Below are 22,289 nucleotides of genomic sequence, written 5' to 3'. Positions count from 1 at the left end.
TGGTCACAAAGCACTGAGCTGATCTCCCTGTGCTATGCGACTGCTTCCCACAAGCTATCTGTTTTACATTTGGTAGTATGTATAAGTCCATGCCACTCTCTCACTTCGTCCCAGCTTACCCTTACCCCTCCCCAGTCTTCAAGTCCGTTCTCTACGTCTGTGTCTTTATTCCTGTCCTGCCCCTAGGTTCTTGATAACCCTTTTTTTTTTTTTTTAGATTCCATATATATGTGTTAGCATATGGTATTTGTTTTTCTCTTTCTGACTTACTTCACTCTGTATGACAGACTCTAGGTCCATCCACCTCACTACAAATAACTCAATTTCGTTTCTTTTTATGGCTGAGGAATATTCCATTGTATATATGTGCCACATCTTCTTTATCCATTCATCTGTGGATGGACACTTAGGTTGCTTCCATGTCCTGGCTATTGTAAATAGTGCTGCAGTGAACATTGTGGTACATGTCTCTTTTTGAATTATGGTTTTCTCAGGGTATCTGCCCAGTGTTGGGATTGCTGGGTCATATGGTAGTTCTGTTTTTAGTTTTTTGAGGAACCTCCATACTGTTCTCCATAGTGGCTGTATCAATTTACATTCCCACCAACAGTGCAAGAGGGTTCCCTTTTCTTCACACCCTCTCCAGCATTTATTGTTTGTAGATTTTTTGATTATGGCCATTCTGACCTGTGTGAGGTGATACCTCATTATAGTTTTGATTTGCATTTATCTAATGGTTAGTGATATTGGGCATCCTTTCACATGTTTGTTGGCAGTCTGTATATCTTCTTTGGAGAAATGTCTGTTTAGGTCTTCTGCCCATTTTTGGATTGGGTTGTTTGTTTTTTTGATATTGAGCTGCATGAGTTGCTTGTATATTTTGGAGATGAATCCTTTGTCAGTTGCTTCGTTTGCAAATATTTTCTCCCATTCTGAGGTTTTTGTCTTGTTATTGGTTTCCTTTGCTGTGCAAAAGCTTTTAAGTTTCGTTAGGTCCCATTTGTTTATTTTTGTTTTTATTTCCATTTCTCTAGGAGGTGGGTCAAAAAGGATCTTGCTGTGATTTATGTCACAGAGTGTTCTGCCTAAGTTTTCCTCTAGGAGTTTTATAGTGTCTGGCCTTACATTTAGGTCTTTAATCCATTTTGAGTTTATATTTGAGTATGGTGTTAGGGAGTGTTCTAATTTCATTCTTTTACATGTATCTGTCCAGTTTTCCCAGCACCACTTATTGAAGAGGCTGTCTTTCCTTAGTTTTTTGGGTTTTTTTTTGGCCATGGCTCACAGGCCTAGCTGCTCCGCGGCATGTGGGATCTTCCCGGACCGGGGCACGAACCTGCATCCCCTGCATCGGCAGGCGGACTCTCAACCACTGCGCCACCAGGGAAGCCCTGTCTTTTCTCCATTGTATATCCTTGCTTTCTTTATCAAAAATAAGGTGACCATATGTGTGTGGGTTTATCTCTGGGCTTTCTATCCTGTTCCATTGATCTATATTTCTGTTTTTATGCCAGTACCATACTGTCTTGATTACTGTAGCTTTGTAGTATAGTCCAATGTCTGGGAGCCTGATTGCTCCAGCTCCATTTTTCTTTCTCAAGATTGCTTTGGTTATTCGGGATCTTTTGTGTTTCCATACAAATTGTGAAATTTTTTGTTCTAGTTCTGTGAAAAATGCCATTGGTAGTTGGATAGAGATTGCATTGAACTGTAGATTGCTTTGGGTAGTATAGTCATTCTCACAATGTTGATTCTTCCAATCCAAGAACATGGTATATCTCTCCATCTGTTTGTATCATCTTTAATTTCTTTCATCAGTGTCATAGTTTTCTGTATACAGGTCTTTTGTCTCCTTAGGTAGGTTTATTTTTAGGTATTTTATTCTTTTTGTTGCAATGGTAAATGTGGGTGTTTCCTCAATTTCTGTTTCAGATTTTTCATCATTAGTGTTTAGGAATGCAAGAGATTTCTGTGCATTAATTTTGTATCCTGCTACTTTACCAAATTCACTGATTAGCTCTAGTAGTTTTCTGGTAGCATCTTTAGGATTCCCTATATATAGTATCATGTCATCTGCCAACAGTGACAGCTTTACTTCTTTTTTTCCGATTTGGATTCCTTTTATTTCTTTTTCTTCTCTGATTGCTGTGGCTAAAACTTCCAAAACTGTGTTGAATAATAGTGGTGAGAGTGGGCAACCTTGTCTTGTTCCTGATCTTACTGGAAATGGTTTCATTTTTTCACCATTGAGAACGATGTTGGCTGTGGGTTTGTCATATATGGCCTTTATTATGTTGAGATGAGTTCCCTCTATGCCTACTTTCTGGAGGGTTTTTATCATAAATGGGTGTTGAATTTTGTCAGAAGCTTTTTCTGCATCTATTGAGACGATCATATGGTTTTTATTCTTCAGTTTGTTACTATGGTGTATCACATTTATTGATTTGCATATATTGAAGAATCCTTGCATTCCTGGGATAAACCCCACTTGATCATGGTGTATGATCCTTTTCATGTGCTGTTGGATTCTGTTTGCTAGTATTTTATTGAGGAATTTTGCATCTATGTTCATCAGTGATATTGGCCTATAGTTTTCTTTCTTTGTGACATCCTTGTCTGGTTTTGGTATCAGGGTTATGGTGGCCTTGTAGAATGAGTTTGGGAGTGTTCCTCCCTCTGCTATATTTTGGAAGAGTTTGAGAAGGATAGGTGTTAGCTCTTCTCTATATGTTTAATTTGCCTGTGAAGCCATCTGGTCCTGGGCTTTTGTTTGTTGGAAGATTTTTAATCACAGTCTCAGTGTCAGTGCTTGTGATTGGTCTGTTTATATTTTCTGTTTCTTCCTCGGAAGGTTGTGCTTTTCTAAGAATTTGTCCATTTCTTCCAGGTTGTCCATTTTATTGGCATATAGTTGCTTGTAGTAATCTCTCAGGATCCTTTGTATTTCTGCAGTGCCAGTTGTTACTCCTCCTTTTTCATTTCTAATTCTATTGATTTGAGTCTTCTCCCTTTTTTTCTTGATGAGTCTGGCTAATGGTTTATCAATTTTGTTTATCTTCTCAAAGAACCAGCTTTTAGTTTTATTTATCTTTGCTATTGTTTCCTTCATTTCTTTTTCATTTATTTCTGATCTGATCTTTATGATTTCTTTCCTTCTGCTAACTTTGGGGATTTTTTTGTTCTTCTCATTGCTTTAAGTGTAAGGTTTGGTTGTCTATTTGAGATGTTTCTTGTTCCTTAAGGTAGAACTGTATTGCTATAAACTTCCCTCTTAGAACTGCTTTTGCTGCATCCGATAGGTTTTGGGTCATCATGTTTTCATTGTCATTTGTTTTTAGATAGTTTTTGATTTCCTCTTTGATTTCTTCAGTGTCTCTTGGTTATTAAGTAGTGTATTGTTTAGCCTCCATGTGTTTGTATTTTTTTACAGATTTTTTCCTGTAATTGATATCTAGTCTCATAGCGTTGTGGTCAGAAAAGATAATTTATATGATTTTAATTTTCTTAAGTTTATCAAGGCTTGATTTGTGATCCAAGATATGATCTATCCTGGAGAATGTTCCATGAGCACTTGAGAAGAAAGTGTATTCTGTTGTTTTCAGATGGAATGTTCTATAAATATCAATTAAGTCCATCTTGTTTAATGTATCATTTAAAGCTTGTGTTTCCTTATTTATTTTCATTTTGGATGATCTGTCCATTCATGAAAGTGGGGTGTTAAAGTCCCCAACTATGATTGTGTTACTGTCAATTTCCCCTTTTATGGCTGTTAGCATTTGCCTTATGTATTGAGGTGCTCCAATGTTGAGTGCATAAATATTTACAATTGTTATATCTTCTTCTTGGATTGATCTCTTGATCATTATGTAGTGTCCTTTTTTTTTTTTTTTTCAGTACGCGGGCCTCTTACTGTTGTGGCCTCTCCTGTTGCGGAGCACAGGCTCTGGACTTGCAGGCTCAGTGGCCATGGCTCACGGGCTTAGCCTCTCCACAGCATGTGGGAATTTCCCGGACCGGGGCACAAACCCGTGTCTACTGCATTGGCAGGCAGACTCTCAACCACTGTGCCACCAGGGAAGCCCTGTAGTGTCCTTCTTTATCTCTTGTAATAGTCTTTATTTTAAAGTCTATTTGTCTGATATGAGAATTGCTACTCCAGCTTTCTTTTGATTTCCATTTGCATGGAACATCTTTTTCCATCCCCTCACTTTCAGTCTGTATGTGTCCCTAGGTCTGAAGTGGGTCTCTTGTAGACATATATATGGGTCTTGTTTTTGTATCCATTCAGCCAGTCTATGTCTTTTGGTTGGAGCATTTAATTCATTTACATTTAAGGTAATTATCTATATGTATGTTCCTATGACCATTTTCTTAATGGTTTCTGTTTGTTATTGTAGGTCTTTTCCTTCTCTTGTGTTTCCTGCCTAGAGAAGTTCCTTTAGCATTTGTTGTAAAGCTGGTTTGGTGGTGCTGAATTCTCTTAGCTTTTGCTTGTCTGTACAGGTTTTAATTTCCCTGTCGAATCTGAATGAGATCCTTGCTGGGTAGAGTAATCTTGGTTGTAGGTTTTTCCCTTTCATCACTTTAAATATGTCCTGCCACTCCCTTCTGGCTTGCAGAGTTTCTCCTGAAAGATCAGCTGTTAACCTTATGGGGATTCCCTTATATATTATTTGTTGTTTTTCGCGTGCTGCTTTTAATATTTTTTCTTTATATTTAATTTTTGATATTTTGATTAATATGTGTCATGGCGTGTTTCTCTTTGGATTTATCCTGTATGGGACTCTCTGTGATTCTGGCTTGATTAACTATTTCCTTTCCCATATTAAGGAAGTTTTCAACTATAATCTCTTCAAATATTTTCTCAGTCCCTTTCTTTTTCTCTTCTACTTCTGGAACCCCTGTCATTCGAATGTTGGTGCATTTAATGTTGTTCCAGAGGTCTCTGAGTCTGTCCTCAATTCTTTTCATTCTTTTTTCTTTATTCTGATCTGCAGTAGTTATTTCCACTATTTTATCTTCCAGGTCACTTATCCGTTCTTCTGGCTGTTATTCTGCTATTGATTCCTTCTAGAGAATTTTAAATTTCATTTATTGTGTTGTTCATCATTGTTTGTTTGGTCTTTAGTTCTTCTAGGTACTTGTTAAACGTTTCTTGTGTTTTCTCCATTCTATTTCCAAGATCTTGGATCATCTTTACTATTATTACTCTGAATTCTTTTTCAGGTAGACTGCCTATTTCCTCTTCATTTGTTTGGTCTGGTGGGTTTTTACCTTGCTCCTTCATCTGCCATGTGTTTCTCTGTCTTCTCATTTTGCTTAACTTACTGTGTTTGGGGTCTCCTTTTCACAAGCTGCAAGTTCGTAGTTGTTGTTGTTTTTGATGTCTGCCCCAGTGGCTAAGGTTGGTTCAGTGGGTTGTGTAGGCTTCCTGGTGGAGGGGACTAGTGCCTGTGTTCTGGTGGATGAGGCTGGATCTTGTCTTTCTGCTGGGCAGGTCCACGTCCGGTGGTGTGTTTTGGGGTGTCTGAGACCTTAGTGTGATTTTAGGCAGCTGTCTGCTAATCAGTGGGGTTGTGTTCCTATCTTGCTAGTTTTCTGGCATAGGGTGTCCAACACGGTAGCTTGCTGGGCTTTGAGTGGAGCTGGGTTTAGCATTGAGATGGAGATCTCTGGGAGAGCTTTTTCTGTTTGATATTATGTGGAGCTGGGAGGTCTCTGGTGGACCACTGTCCTGAATTCGGCTCTCCCACCTCAGAGGCACAGGCCTCACACCCAGGCAGAGCACTTAGAGCCTGTCAGCCACACAGCTCAGAAGAAAAGGGAGAAAAGAAAGAGGGAAAGGGAGAAAGGGAGAAAGAGAGAAAGAAAGAATTAAGTAATGTTATTAAAGTAAAACATAAAAAATAATTATTAAAAATTAAAATTAAAAGGTAATAAAAAAATTTAAAAATAAAAAGAAAGAAGAGGGGCTTCCCTGGTGGCACGGTGGTTGAGAGTCCGCCTGCCAATTCAGGGGACACGGGTTCGTGCCCCGGTCTGGGAAGATCCCACATGCCGCAGAGCGGCTGGGCCCGTGAGCCATGGCCGCTGAGCCTGTGTGTCCGGAGCCTGTGCTCCGCAACGGGAGGGGCCACAACAGTGAGAGGCCCGTGTACCGCAAAAAAAAAAAAAAGAAAGAAAGAAGAGAGCAACCAAACCAGAAAACAAATCCACTAATGATAACAAGCGTTTAAAAATATACTAAAAAAAAGAACGGACAGACAGAACCCTAGGACAGTTGGTAAAAGTGAAGCTATACAGACAAAATCACACAAAGAAGCATACACATACACATTCACAAAAAGAGAAAAATAAAATATATATATATATATAATTGCTCCCAAAGTCCATCATATCAATTTTGGGATGATTCGTTGTCTATTCAGGTATTCCACAGATGCAGGGTACGTCAGGTTGATTGTGGCGGTTTAATCTGCTGCTCCTGAGGCTGCCTGGAGAGATTTCCCTTTCTCTTCTTTGTTTGCACAGCTCCTGGGGTTCAGCTTTGGATTTGGCCCCGCCTCTGCGTGTAGGTCTCCTGAGGGCGTCTGTTCTTCGCTCAGACAAGACGGGGTTAAAGTAGCAGCTGATTAGGGGCCTTTGGCTGACTCAGGCCGGGGGGAGGGAGGCGTGCGGATGCGGGGCGAGCCTGCGGCGGCAGAGGCCAGCGTGACGTTGCACCAGCCTGAGGCGCGCCGTGTGTTCTCCCGGGGAAGTTGTCCCTGAATCACGGGACCCTGGCAGTGGTGGGCTGCACAGGCTCCCGGGAGGGTATGTGCATATAGTGACCTGTGCTTGCACACAGGCTTCTTGGTGGCGGCAGCAGCAGCCTTAGCATCTCATGCCCGTCTCTGGGGTTCGCGCTTTTAGCCGCGGCTCACGCCTTTCTCTGGAGCTCCTTTAAGCAGCACTCTCAATCCCCTCTCCTCACGCACCAGGAAACAAAGAGGGAAGAAAAAGTCTCTTGCCTCTTCGACAGGTCCAGACTTTTCCCCGGACTCCCTCCCAGCTAGCCATGGTGCAGTAACCCCTTCAGGCTGTGTTCACGCTGCCAGTCCTCTCCCTGTGCTCCGACCGAAGCCCGAGCCTCAGCTCCCAGCCCCGCCTGCCCCGACGGGTGAGCAGACAAGCCTCTCGGGCTGGTGAGTGCTGGTCGGCACCGATCCTCTGTGCGGGCATCTCTCCGCTTTGCCCTCCACACCCCTGTTGTGCTTCCCTCCGTGGCTCTGAAGCTTCGCCCCTCCGCCACCTGCAGTCTCCGCCCGTGAACGGGCTTCCTAGGGTGTGGAAACCTTTCCTCCTTCACAGCTCCCTCCCACTGGTGCAGGTCCTGTCCCTATTCTTTTGTCTCTGTTTTTTCTTTTGCCCTACCCAGGTACGTGGGGGAGTTTCTTGCCTTTTGGGAGGTCTGAGGTCTTCTGCCCGCGTTCAGTAGGTATTCTGTGGAGTTGTTCCACATGTAGATGTATGTCTGATGTATTTGTGTGGAGGAAGGTGATCTCCACATCTTACTCTTCCGCCATCTTGAAGGTCTCTCATATGATATTTATCTTTCATTATTTGGGTTACTTAGTATGATAATTAAAAAAAAATTATGTACGTATATATGTATGTATTTATTTTGGCTGCACCGGGTCTTAGTTGTGGCACACAGGATGTTTATTGTGGCATGTGGTCTTCTAAGTTGCAGCATGCAGACTTCTAAGTTGCAGCATGCATGTGGAACCTAGTTCCTTGACCAGGGATCGAACCTGGGCCTCCTGCATTGAGAGCACAGAGTCTTACCACTGGACCACCAGGGAAGTCCCTGTATGATAATTTCTAGGTCCATCCATGTTGACGCAAATGGCATTACTTCATTCTTTTTAATGGCTGGGTAATGTTCCGTTGTATATATGTATACCACATCTTCTTTATCCATTCATCTGTCAATGCCCAGGAGTGGGATTGCTGGATCACATTTAGTTTTTTAAGGAACCTCCATACTGTTATCCATATGGTTGTACCAATTTACATTCTCACCAACAGTGTAGGATGGTTCCCTGTTTCCACACCCTCTCTAGCATTTATTGTTTGTAGATTTTTTAATGATAGCCATCCTGACTGGTGTGAGGTGATATGTCATTGTAGTTTTGATTTGCATTTCTCTGATAATTAGCGATGTTGAGCATCTTTTCATCTGCTTTTTGACCATCTGTATGTCTTCTTTGGAGAAATATCTATTTAGATCTTTCACCCATTTTTTGATTGGGTTGTTTGTTTTGTTGATGTCGAGCTGAATGAGCTGTTTATGTATTTTGGAGATTAATCCCTTGTTGGTTGCTTCATTTGCAAATATTTTCTCCCATTCTGTGGGTTCTCTTTTCGTTTTGTTTATGGTTTCCTTTGCTGTACAAAAGTTGTTGTTTTTTTAAAATAAATAAATAATACTTTTTAAAAACTAATTTGGCTGCTCTGGGTCTTAGTTGCAGCACACAGGAAGATCTTTGTTGCTGCATGTGGGATCTTTTAGTTGCGGCATGCAGGATCTTTTTAGTTGCGGCATGCAGGATCTTTTTAGTTGCAGCACACGGGATCTTTTTAGTTGCGGCATGCGGAACCTTTAGTTGAGGCATGCAGGATCTTTAGTTGCAGCATGCAAACTCTTAGTTAGGGCATGTAGGATCTAGTTCCCTGACCAGGGATTGAACCTGGGCCCCCTGCATTGGGAGTGCAAAGTCTTAGCCACTGGACCACCAGGGAAATCCCTGTGCAAAAGTTTTAAGTTTATTTAGGTCCCATTTGTTTATTGTTGTTTTTATTGTCATTCCTCTAGGAGGTGGATCTAAAAAAGTATTGCTGTGATTTATGTCAGAGAGTGTTCTGCCTATGTTTTCCTATCAGAGTTTCATAGTATCTGGCCTTACATTTAGGTCTTTAATCAACTTTGAGTTTGTTTTTGTGTATGGTGTTAGGGAGTGTTCTAATTTCATTCTTTTACATGTAGCTGTCCAGCTTTCCCAGCACCACTTATTGAAGAGCCTGTATTTTGTCCATTGTATATTCTTGCCTCCTTTATCATAGATTAGTTGACCATAGGTGCATGGGTTTATCTCTGGAGTTCCTATCCTGTTCCATTGATTTATATTTCTGTTTTTGTGCCAGTACCATACTGGTTTGATTACTATAGCTTTGTAGTAATGTCTCAAGTCAGGCAGCCTGATTCCTTCAGCTCTGTTTTTCTTTCTCAAGATTGCTTTGGCTATTCAGGGTCTTTTGTTTCCATACAAATTGTAAAATTTTCTGTTCTAATTCTGTAAAAAATGCCATTGGTAATTTGATAGGGATTGCATTGAATCTGTAGATTGCTTAGTGTAATATAGTCAGTTTGACAATATTGATTCTTCTAATCCAAGAACAAGTTCTATGTCTCCATCTGTTTCTGTCATCTTTGATTTCTTTCATTAGCATCTTATAGTTTTCAGAGTACAGGTCTTTTCCCTCCTTAGATAGGTTTATTTCTAGGTATTTTATTCTTTTTGATGAGATGGTAAATGGAATCATTTCCTTAACTTTTCTGATCTTTTGTCGGTGGTGTATTGGAATGCAACAAACTTCTGTGTATTCATTTTGTAAACTGCAACTTTATCAGATTCATTGATGAACTCTAGTCATTTTCTGGTAGCATCTTTAGGATTTTCTATGTATAGTATCATGTCATCGGCAAACAGTGAGAGTTTTACGTCTTCTTTTCCAATTTGTATTCCTTTTATTTCTTTTCCTTCTCTGATTGCCGTGGCTAGGACTTCCAAAACTATGTTGAATAATAGTGGTGAGAGTGGACATCCTTGTCTTGTTCCTGATCTTAGAGAAAATACTTTCAGTTTTTCACCATTGAGAATGATGTTTGATGGGGGTTTGTTGTATATGGCCTTTATTATGTTGAGGTAGGTTCCCTCTATGCCCACTTTCTGGAGAGTTTTTTTAACCATAAATGGGGGTTGAATTTTGTCAAAAGCTTTTTCTGCATCTATTGAGATGATCATATGGTTTTTATTCTTCAATTTGTCAATATGGTGTATCACGTTGATTGATTTGCGTATATTGAAGAATCCTTGCATCCCTGGGATAAATCCCACTTGATCATGGTGTATGATCCTTTTAAAGTGTTGTTGGATTCTGTTTGCTAGTATTCTGTTAAGGATTTTTGCATCTATATTCATCAGTGATATTGGTCTGTAATTTTCTTTTTTTGTCGTATCTTTGTCTTGTTTTGGTATCAGGGTGATTGTGGCCTTGTAGAATGAGTTTGGAAGTGTTCCTTCCTCTGCAATTTTTTGGAAGAGTTTGAGAAGGATAGGTGTTAGCTCTCCTCTAAATGTTTGATAGAATTCACCTGTGAAGCCGTATGGTCCTGGACTTTTGTTTGTTGGAAGATTTTTTTTTTTTTTTTTTTTTTTTTTGCCGTATGCGGGCCTCTCACTGCTGTGGCCTCTCCTGTTGCGGAGCACAGGCTCCGGATGCGCAGGCTCAGTGGCCATGGCTCACGGGCCCAGCCGCTCCGCGGCATGTGGGATCTTCCCAGACCGGGGCACGAACCCGTGTCCCCTGCATCGGCAGGCAGACTCTCAATCACTGCGCCACCAGGGAAGCCCATGTTGGAAGATTTTTAATCACAGTTTCAATTTCATTACTTGTGATTGGTCTGTTCATATTTTCTATTTCTTCCTGGTTCAGTCTTGGAAGCTTATACCTTTCTAAGAGTTTGCCCATTTCTTCCAGGTTGTCCATTTTATTGGCATAGAGTTGCTTGTAGTAGTCTTTTAGGATGCTTTGTATTTCTGTGGGGTCTGTTGTAACTTCTCCTTTTTCATTTCTAATTGTATTGATTTGAGTCCTCTCCCTCTTTTTCTTGATGAGTCTGGCTAATGGTTTATCAATTTTGTTTATCTTCTCAAAGAACCAGCTTTTAGTTTTATTGACCCTTGCTATTGTTTTCTTTGTTTCTATTTCATTTATTTCTGCTCTGATTTTTATGATTTCTTTCCTTCTGCTAACTTTGGTTTTGTTTGTTCTTCTTTCTGTAGTTCTTTTAGGTGTAAGGTTAGATTGTTTATTTGAGATTTTTCTTGTTTCTTGAGGTAGGCTTGTATAGCTATAAACTTCCCTCTTAGAACTGCTTTTGCTGCATCCCATAAGTTTGGGATCATTGTGTTTTCATTGTCATTTGTCTCTAGGTATTTTTTTATTTCCTCTTTGATTTCTTCAGTGATCTCTTGGTTATTTAGTAACGTTTAGCATCCATGTGTTTGTGTTTTTTTACGTTTTTTCCCTGTAATTCATTTGTAATCTCATAGCGTTTTGGTCAGAAAAGATACTTGATATGGTTTCAGTTTTCTTAAATTTACTGTGGCTTGATTTGTGACCCAAGATGTAATCTATCCTGGAGAATGTTCCATGCGCACTTGAGAAGAATGTGTAATCTGTTGGTTCTGGATGGAATGTCCTATAAATATCAATTAAATATATCTGGTGTATTGTGTCATTTAAAGCTTCTGTTTCCTTATTTATTTTCAATTTGGATGATCTGTCCATTGGTGTAAGTGAGGTGTTAAAGTCCCCCACTATTATTGTGTAACTGTTGATTTCCTCTTTCATAGCTGTCAGCAGTTGCCTTATGTATTGAGGTGCTCCTATGTTGGGTGCATATATATTTATAATTGTTATATCTTTTTCTTGGATCGATCCCTTGATCATTGTGTAGTGTCCTTCTGTGTCTCTTGTAACAGTCTTTATTTTAAAGTCTATTTTATCTGATATGAATATTGCTACTCCAGCTTTGTTTTGATTTCCATTTGCATGGAACATCTTTTTCCATCCCCTCACTTTCAGTCTGTATGTGTCCCTAGGTCTGAAGTGGGTCTCTTGTAGACAGCATATAGATAGGTCTTGTTTTTGTATCCATTCAGCAAGACTGTGTCTTTTGGTTGGAGCATTTAATTCATTCACGTTGAAGGTAATTATCGATATGTATATTCCTATGACTATTTTCTTAATTGTTTTGGGTTTGTTTTTGTAGGTCCTTTTCTTCTCTTGTGTTTCCCACTTAGAGAAGTTCCTTTAGCATTTGTTGTAAAGCTGGTTTGGTGGTGCTGAATTCTCTTAGCTTTTGCTTGTCTGTAAAGCTTTTGATTTCTCAATCTAATCTGAATGAAATCCTTGCCGGGTAGAGTAATCTTGGTTGTAGTTTCTTCCCTTTCATCACTTTACGTATATCATGCCACTCCCTTCTGGCTTGTAGAGTTTCTGCTGAGAAATCAGCTGTTAACCTTATGGGAGTTCCCTTGTATGTTATTTGTCATTTTTCCCTTGTTGCTTTCAATAATTTTTCTTTGTCTTTAATTTTTGCCAGTTTGATTACTATGTGTCTCGGCTTGTTTCTCCTTGGGTTTATCCTGTATGGGCCTCTCTGTGTTTCCTGTACTTGGGTGGCTATTTCCTTTCCCATGTTAGGGAAGTTTTCGACTATAATCTCTTCAAATATTTTCTCTGGTCCTTTCTCTCTCTCTTCTCCTTCTGGGACCCCTATAATGTGAATGCTGTTACGTTTATTGTTGTCCCAGAGGTCTCTTAGGTTGTCTTCATTTCTTTTCATTCTTTTTTCTTTATTCTGTTTCGCAGCAGTGAATTCCACCATTCTGTCTTCCAGGTCACTTATCCGTTCTTCTGCCTCAGTTATTCTGCTATTGATTCCTTCTAGTGTAGTTTTCATTTCAGTTATTGTATTCATCTCTGTTTGTTTGTTGTTTAATTCTTCTAGGTCTTTGTTAAACATTTCTTGCATCTTCTCGATCTTTGCCTCCATTCTTTTTCTGAGGTCCTGGATCATCTTCACTATCATTATTCTGAATTCTTTTTCTGGAAGGTTGCCTATCTTCACTTCATTTAATTGTTTCTCTGGGGTTTTATCTTCTTCCTTCATCTGGTACATAGCCCTCTGCCTTTTCATCTTGTCTATCTTTCTGTGAATGTGGTTTTGTTCCACAGGCTGCAGGATTGTAGTTCTGTTTGCTTCTGCTGTCTGCCCTCTGGTGGATGAGGCTATCTAAGAGGCTTGTGCAAGTTCCTTGATGGAAGGGACTGGTGGTGGGTAGAGCTGGCTGTTGCTCTGGTGGGCAGAGCTCAGTAAAACTTTAATCTGCTTGACTGCTGATGGGTGGGGCTAATGGCGGACTCTGGGAGGGCTCACACCAAGGAGTACTTGGCGTTTCATTTGAGGCTTTGTTTCTTGGCCTGTAAGCCGCTGCCATCTGACTGTGGGCCCACATAAACCTCTTTGTAAGTCTGCAGAAAAACAGACCTGGATTGCTTTTATTTCTTTTTCTTCTCCTATTGCCATGGCTAGGGCTTCCAAAATGATGTTGAATAAAAGTGGTGATAGTGGACATCTTGTCTTGTTCTTGATCTTAGAGGAAATGCTTTCAGTTTTTCACCATTGAGAATGATGTTAGCTGTGTGTTTGTCATATGGCCTTTATTATGTTGAGGTATATTCCCTCTATGCCCACTTTCTGGAAAGTTTTTATCATAAATGGGTGTTGAATTTTGTCAAAAGCTTTTTCTGCACCTTGAGGTCATCATATAGTTTTTATTCTTCAATTTTTTAATTTAGTGTATCACACTGATTGATTTGTGGATATGGAAGAATTCTTGCATCTTTGGGATAAATCCCATCTGATCATGGTGTATTATCCTTTTAGTGTATTGTTGGATTTGGTTTGCTACTATTTTGTTGAGGATTTTTGTGTATATGTTCATCATTGATATTGACCTGTAATTTTCTTTTTATGTTGTGTCTTTGTCTGGTTTTAGTATCAGGGTGATGGTGGTCTCATAGAATGAGTTTGGGAGTGTACTTTCACTGCAGTTTTTTGGAAGAGTTTCAGAAGATAGATGTTAACTTTTCTCTAAATGTTTGATAGAATTCACCTGTGAAGCCATCTGGTCCTGGACTTTTGTTTATTGGGTGTTTTAAAATCACTATTTCAATTTCAGTACTTGTGATTGGTCAGTTCATATTTTCTATTTCTTCCTGGTTCAGTGTTGGAAGGTTGTACCTTTCTAAGAATTTGTCCATTTCTTCTAGGTTGTCCACTTTATTGGCATATAGTTATCTGTAGTAGTCTGTTATGACCCTTTGTATTTCTGTGGTGTCCGTTGTAAGTTTTCCTTTTTCATTTTTAATTTTATTGATTTGAGCCCTCTCCCTTTTTATCTTGATGAGTCTGGCTACAGATTTATCAATTTTGTTTATCTTTTCAAAGAACCAGCTTTTAGTTTCATTGATCTTTTCTGTCATTTTCTTTGTCTCTATTTCATTTGTTTCTGCTCTGACCTTTTTGATTTCTTTTCTTCTAGTAACTTTGGGTTTTGTTTGTTCTTCTTTCTCTAGTTGATTTAGGTGTAAGTTTAGGTTGTTTTTGTGAGGTTTTTCTTGTTTCCTGAGGTAAGATTGTATTGCTATAATCTTCCCTCTTAGAACTGCTTTTGCTGCATCCTATAGGTTTTGGATCATTGTGTTTTTATGTTCATTTGTCTCTAGATATTTTCTGATTTCCTCTTTGATTTCTTCAGTGATCCATTTGTTGTTTAGTAACACATTGTTTTGCCTCCACGTCTTTGTGTTTTTTACTGTTTTTTTTTTCCTGTAATTGATTTCTAATCTCATAGCATTGTGGTTGGAAATGGTGCTCGCTATTATTTCAATTTTCTTAAATTTACGAATGCTTGATTTGTGTCCCAAAATGTGATCTATCTTGGAGAACGTTCCATTTGCCCTTGAGAAGAAAGTGTATTCTGCTGCTTTCGGATGGAATGTTCTGTAAATATCAATTAAGTCCATATGGCCTGATGTGTTATTTAAGGCCTATGTTTCCTTGTTGATTTTCTGTCTGGATGATCTGTCCATTGATGTAAGTGGGGTGTTAAAGTCCCCCACTATTATTGTGTTACTGTTGATTTCTCCTTTTATGGTTGTTAGTATTTGCCTTATACATTGAGGAGCTCCTATGTTGGGTTCATACATGTTTACAATTATTATATCTTCTTCTTGGATTGATTCCTTGATCATTATGTAGTGTCCTTCTGTGTCTCTTGTGACAGTCTTTATTTTAAAGTGTATTTTTTCTGATATGAGTATTGCTACTCCAGCTTTCTTTTGATTTCCTTTTGCATGGAATACTTTTTTCCATCCCCTCACTTTCAGTCTGTATGTGTCCCTAGATCTGAAGTGGGTCTCTTGTAGACAGCATATATACAGGTCTTGTTTTGGTATCCATTCAGCCAGTCTGTGTCTTTTGGTTGGAGCATTTAATCCATTTACGTTTAAGATAATTATCAATATGTATCTTCTTATTGGCATTTTGTTAATTGTTTTGAATTTGTTTTTGAAGGTCTTTTTGCTTCCATTCCTCTTTTGCTCTTTTCTCTTGTGATTTGATATCTATCTTTAGTATTGTGTTTGGATTCCTTTTTCTTTTTTGTAGAAATCTATTGTAGATTTTTGGTTTGTGGTTCCTGTGCAGTTTTTATATAGCAGTTTATATATGTACAAGATTATTTTAAGTTGCTGGTCTCTTAATCTCCAGTATCCTGCATTTGTACTCTCCTCTTTTCATGATTGCTTGTTTTAATATCACATTTGAGTGTGGATGATTTACTACCTTTACTTTATATTTGCCTCTGCCAGTGAGCTTCCCCATGCATAATTTTCTGGTTTCTAGGTGTGGGCTTTTCTTTTCCACCTAGAGAAGTTCCTTTAGGATTTGTTGTAAAGCTGCGTTGGTGGTGCTGAATTCTCTTAGCTTTTTCCTGTCTGTAAAGCTTTTGATTTCTCTGTCGAATCTGAACAAGAGCCTTGCTGGGTAGAGTATTCTTGGTTGTAGGTTTTTCCCTTTCATCACTTTCCCTTTCCCTTTCATGATTTCATATATCATGCCACTCCCTTCTGGCCTGCAGAGTTTCTGCTGAAAAATCAGCTGATAACCTTATGGGGATTGCCTTGTGTGTTATTTGTTGCTTCTCCTTGTTGCTTTTAATATTTTCTCTCTGTCTTTAATTTTTGTCAGTTTGATTAATATGTGTCTTGACGTGTTCCTCCTTGGGTTTATCCTGCCTGGGACTCTCTGCACTTCCTGGACTTGAGTGAATGTTTCGTTTCTCATGTTAGGGAAGTTTTCAGCTATAATCTCTTCAAATATTTTCTTAGGCCCTCTGTCTCTCTCTCCTTCTGGGACCCCTATAATGCCAATATTGGTGCATTTAATATTGTCCCAGAGGTCTCTGAGACTGTCCTCATTTCTTTTCATTCTTTTTGCTTTATTCTGTTCCATGGCAGTGATTTCCACCATTCTGTCTTCCAGCTCACTTATTAATTCTTCTGCCTCAATTATTCTGCTATTGATTCCTTCTAGTGTGTTTTTCATTCCAGTTATTGTACTGTTAATTTCTGTTTGTGTGTTCCTTAAATCTTCTAGCTCTTTGTTAAACATTTCTTGTGTCTCCATTCTTTTTCTGAGATCTTGGATCGTCTTTACTATCATTACTCTAAATTCTTTTTCAGGTAAGTTGCCTATGTCCACTTCATTTAGTTGTTCTTGTGGGTTTTTATCTTGTTCCTTTGTCTGGAATATATTTGTCTGCAGTCTCATTTTGTCTAACTTTCTGTGTTTGTGGTCTCCTTTCCTCTGACTGCAGGATTGTAGCTCCTCTTGTTTCTTGAGTCCGCCCCCTGGTGGGTGAGGTTGGTCCTGAGGCTTGTGCAGGCTTCCTGGTGGGAGGTACTGGTGCCTGCTCACTGGTGGGTGGACTGGGTCTTGTCCATCTCATGTGCAGGGTCATGTCAAGAGGTGTGTTTAGAGGTGGCTGTGAGCTCAGAACAGCTTTAGGCAGCCTGTCTGCTGATGGGTGGGGCTGTGTTCCTATCCTGCTGGTTGTTTGGGCAGAGGTGTTCCAGCACTGGAGCCTGTAGGCTGTTGGGTAGGGCCAAGTCTTGATGCCAAAATGGTGACCTCTGGAAGAGCTCATGCCAAATCAGTTTTCTCTGGGGCCTCTCTGCCACCAGTGTCCTTGCCCCCACTGTGAGCCACAGCCAACCTCCCCCTCCCCAGGAGACCCTCCAAGACTCTTAGGTAGGTCCAGCCCAGCCTTCTGTGGAGTTACCGATTTGTGCTGGATCCCATTGTATGTGTAAGCTTGTGTGCTCCCTCCAAGAGTGGAGTCTCTGTTTCCCCTAGTCCTGTGGAGCTCCTACACTCAAGCCCTGCTGGCCTTCAAAGCCAAATGCTCTGGGGGTTACTCCTCCTGATGCCAGACCTTAGGCTGGGGAGCCTGCTGTGGGGCTCAGAACTCTCACTCTTGTGGGAGAACCTCTGCGATATAAATATTTTCCAGTTTGCGGGTCACCCTTCCTGCGGGTGTGGGATTTGATTATGTTGCTAAAGTGCCCCTCCTACTGTCTCGTTGTGGCTTCCTCTTTGTCTTTGAAAGTAAAATATCTTTTTTGGTAGGTTCCAGTCTTTTTTGTAGATGGTTGTTCAGCAGTTACTTGTGATTTGAGTGTTTTCGCGAGGGGAGGTGAGCTCAAGTCCTTCTACTCTGCCATCTTTTCTGAAATCGAGGGGCTGCTTTTAGTTCGGATGCTTGCTGTCTCTTTCCTCAGTGTGTGCTGGCTGTTATCTTCTTGATATGGGGTGTGCAGGTGCAGTGGCCCTTGCGCACTCCCAGGATGGTGGGGGCAGGCCCTGCTGCCTGCTCACGGGTCTTGTATGTGCAGCTGCTGTCTGCACACTCCGGGGACAGCAGGGGCAGTGCTTGGTACCTGATCAGGGGTCTTGTAGCAGTGGCCTGTGCCCACCTCTGCAGCCCACGATGGTGGCATCAACTTGCACTCTCCCCTGAAGCTCCTGTAGGCAGTGTCCTGTTGTGTGGGAGGGCTCACAGGAAAGAAGCTCTTATGGTGGTCCTGCGCCTCTCCTCATGTGCCCCCCAGTAATAGTACCTTACCTCTCTGGTGGGCCCAGGCTTCTTCTGAGTACACCCTCAGTTGCCACAGTCCAGCCTCTTCAGGCTGTCCCTGGGCAGCCAACCCCAGTCCTCTCCCTGGGTTTGACCTCTGAAGCCTAAACGTCAGCACCCAGCCCCCACCTGCACCAACAGACGGGGGTCTCAGGGTGGGGAGCACAGGGCAGTGGTGCTGACCTTCTGTGCAGGTTATTCTCCATTTTGTCTTCTGCAAACCAGTTGCTGCACTCTCCTTCTAGGCTCCAAAGCTCCCCCTCCATCCAGGCTGATCTCCCTGCAGTGAGGAGGCTTCCCAGCAGGTGGGAACCTTTCCTCCTTCACAGCTCCCTCCCTTGGGCGCTGGCCCCATCCCAACTCCTTTTTCTTTTTCCTTTTGTCTGGTTATGTGGAGGTTTTCTTGCCCTTTTGGAAGTCTGAGGTCTTCTGTTGGTGTTCAGTAGATGTTCTGTGTGAACTGTTCCACTTGTAGATGTATTTTTAACGTTTCTGTGGGAGAAGGTGAACTTCCTGTCCTACTCCTCTGCCATCCTGATCCTGTCTCCCAAAATCTTTCAGGAAGGTTTGAATTTCAGTTAAGGTGTAGTTTCTGATCTCTTCCTACTTTGTGATTCTCTCCTGTTACCTTAATCTTACGTGCTGTTACTGGATGTTTGTGGATGACGTCCCTGTGAGCCCGCTTTGTAAGCGGCTGCTCTCCTCTCCAGGGTGCCCCAGCTGACCTCGCTGGGGTGGGGTCTGCTTCCACTAGCACAGTACTCACAGGGTCTTTGGGAACAGCTGCTCAGCCTCTGGAGTGGAACATAAGGGCCTGGCATGCTGGTGTGCGGCAGCACAGGATGCTTGTTGGAGGTTCTGAGTTTATCAAGGAGCCGGTGCACCTCTGCAGGGTTCTTAGGAGAAGCTGGCACCAGATGTTTCGGATGTTCATATTGGTCTATTCATTTTTTAGCAACATTGCACCAGGGATTGGACCCCATGATATATCCCATTGGGTCAGGGGAGGAAGAGCCATAGCAGTGAGTCAAGTGGTGACACAGAGACCCGACGCCTCCACTGTATCACCCCTTTCATGGTGCCATTGGTGCTATTTCACTTGTCTGGGTCAGGACATATGGTCCAGGTATGACCCACTGACTCAGTGGTCACAGGTAGGGTCTCCTGTTATTTGGGGTACCTGTCTTTCAGATGGATGCCTCAGTGGTCAAAAGCTTAAGCCAGGCACCTGCATTACAATTAAAAAAAATTCAGCAGTCGGGTGCTTATACTACGGTTATCTTGTTACCGATTTCTAATTTGATTCTATTGTGGTCAGGCAACACTCTGTACGATTTCAATCCTTCTAAACAAGACTTGTAGGGCCCAGCATACATCTATTCTGTTGAATGTGCTATGTGCATTTGAAAAGAATGTATATTCCACAGCTGTTAGTGAAAAACATTTTTTTTTGTTTTTTTGGCTGTGGTGTGTGGGATCTTAGTTCCCTAACCAGGGATCAAACCCGTGTCCCATACACTGGGAGTGTGGAGTGTTAACCACTGGACTGCCAGGGAAGTCCTGGTGAAATGTTCTATCAATGTCAGATCAAGGTGGTTAATAGTGGTGTTCATATTTTATGTATCTTGATTGAATTTTTGTCTAATTCTATCAATTGCTGAGAGAAGATGTTAAAATCTTCAACTATGCTTGTGGGTTTGTCTTTTTTTTTTTTTTTTTACATTTTTATTGTCTTTCTTTAAATGTGTCCATTTTTTTTTTAAATGTGTCCATTTTTGCTTTGTCTATTTGGAAGCTCTGTTACTAGGCACATACATGTTTGTCTCCCCGAATTAACCCCATTATGATTACCCTTTAGTAATACTCTGTCCTGAAGTCTGTTTTATCTGATAGTAATAGTACCCTCCAAGCTTCTTGTGTTTACTAGTTGTGAAATATTTTTTCCATCCACTTACTTTTCCATCTGTCTTTACATTAAAAGCATGATTTTTATAGAACATATAGTTTGGCCTTGCTTTTTTTTTATCCATTAGACAATTTCTGCCTTTCATTAATATCATTGAACTTTAGGTCTACCATCATACTACTTGTTTTGTTTGTTCCTCCCCCCCTTTTTGTTCCTTTCTTCTTTCTTGCCTTCTTTTTGGGTTAAAAATGTTAAGAGTTCCATTTTAATTTATCTGTTAGCTTTTTAGATATGCTTCTTTCCATAATTTTTTCAGTGGTTGCTCTAGATTACAATATACCTGAACTTTTCATGGTCTTAGTGTTGTATCATGTCATGTAACTTGAGCAAATTCCTTAGCCTCTCTGAACCTCAGTTTCCTTTATAAACAAGAATAAACAACTTGTGTCATGGGTTATTTGACTATTGAACGAGCTAACACATATGAAGCAGACAGTATGCTTTCAAGAGCAGAATAAGCAAGGAAATACCTTTGTACCGTCATCAATAACAACAGTGCTGTTGTTATTATTGATACCAACCAGGGTTCTTAGCCTTCCCTAATCAATAGAAATTGACTAGAGGCCAGACAAGAAATTCAGGGAAGGCTTTATTGGGGCCCCTGCTGCAGCAGGGGGCAGCGAAAACTAGTAACAGGTTCCCTTGCTCACTCCCTGATTGGGGGCGAGCTGGTTCTATGTGGGGTGAGGGTGGGGTGTGTCCAGGGGTCAGGCCGGAGGGGTGGCTTAGGTGTTTTGCCCACCTATTTGGTGGTGGTGAGTGCAGGGGGCACGTGCAGTACTCTGCTTTTGCTCCCAACGCCCTGTTTTTGCTCCCAGCTCTTCAGAAGTGGCAGTTGGGTTGTTTTTTGTTTTCTTTCTTGTCTTTTTGTATCTTTTGTCCATAATTTGCCCCAGCTGCACATGCATGCAGTTATTATTATTATTTTTTTCTTTCTTTTTGCGGTACGCGGGCCTCTCACTGTTGTGGCCTCTCCCGTTGCGGAGCACAGGCTCCGGATGCGCAGGCTCAGCGGCCATGGCTCACGGGCCCAGCCACTCCACGGCATGTGGGATCTTCCCAGACCAGGGCACGAACCCGTGTCCCCTGCATCGGCAGGCGGACTCTCAACCACTGTGCCACCAGGGAAGGCCACATGCAGTTATTTTTAGTCCCTTATAGTTTCTTCGTATTTTGTTGCTCAAGGAGATATTTGTCCAGGTGTAAGCACTGCAGCAAAAAGTCCCAGGTCCCAGCCTGTCTCATTCCCCCCGAGAGACTCTACATCCTTACTCTTAAGGGGTAAGGAGCCAAAGATCTCTTCTTCTGAAACTCCTTCCTGCTGGACGGGGCCGCAGACCCTAGCTTACCCTAGAGGTGTAGAAGTCGCTCTCTGACTATTCCAAGGATCTGTAGGGGCCCGGGCCACTCTGCGCTGATATGGGTTGAATTTCTTGAACCATCACAAGCCTTACTTCAAATTGCTGGAGCCTAGAAGACACAAACTTAACCAAAAGGTTAAACAAGGGCTAAAAAGGAGAAGAATACCAGTAGCCATTAAAGGGCCTAGAAAGGGAAGGAACCAGGGTAACTTTGGGAGGGCTTCCTTAACTGTTGACCAGACAGGGGAGGTGATGTCACCCCTGCCAAGAAGCCATTCTGCTTGGGTGTATATTTTTGTTAATCTCAGGGTTAAAGTTTAACATGATTCTCTATTTTTAGAATGGAAGGTCTGGACCTAGTGGTCCCTGGTCTCCTTCTTGGACTGAAAAGTCTTAGTCACAGGTTTACAACAGTAGCGAAGACAATGGAGCGCTAGGTGAAATATAGCATAAATCAGCATGACTGAAAAGGATTATGAGAAAATGAAAACCTCCTGCCAGAAAGTTTTTTATACCCTGTGGGATCGAAGAGAACAAACTAGAGAACCAGTTTTCAATTTCCCCGCCCATGTTGAATAGCAAGGATTGGTGATTAATGGTCCACTGAAGCTAGGTGGCTTGTCGAATTTTCTCAATGTTGGTTTATAACTGGGAAGAGGTGTTGATGTATGTGCAACAAGAAGTACTGGCAATTGCACATACCCCTCCTTGTTCTGCCAGTAGATAATCGAGAGTCAGTTGTTTTGTCAAGTAACACCTTGGCCAGGGAATCTAGACGGGCCTCTCACTGTTGTGGCCTCTCCCGTTGCGGAGCACAGGCTCTGGACGCGCAGGCTCAGCGGCCATGGCTCACGGGCGCTGCCGCTC

General features: G+C 41.4%; 1 long non-coding RNA gene and 1 other non-coding gene across 3 annotated transcripts in view; one reads left to right on the top strand and one right to left on the bottom strand.

Moving 5' to 3' along the window:
- Positions 1 to 22,289, top strand: part of LOC132509947 (uncharacterized) — a 54,862-nt gene that overhangs the window by 16,316 nt on the left and 16,257 nt on the right. The window lies entirely within an intron of this gene.
- Positions 8,712 to 8,784, bottom strand: TRNAG-CCC (transfer RNA glycine (anticodon CCC)). Its single transcript has one exon. It is a non-coding gene; the product is annotated as a tRNA-Gly (tRNA).

Source organism: Lagenorhynchus albirostris, chromosome 19 (assembly GCF_949774975.1).
Source record: "Lagenorhynchus albirostris chromosome 19, mLagAlb1.1, whole genome shotgun sequence".
Taxonomy (NCBI): Eukaryota; Metazoa; Chordata; class Mammalia; order Artiodactyla; family Delphinidae; genus Lagenorhynchus; species Lagenorhynchus albirostris.
The sequence above is the reverse complement of the archived record's forward strand: the minus strand, read 5'-3'. Positions and strand labels throughout refer to the sequence as shown.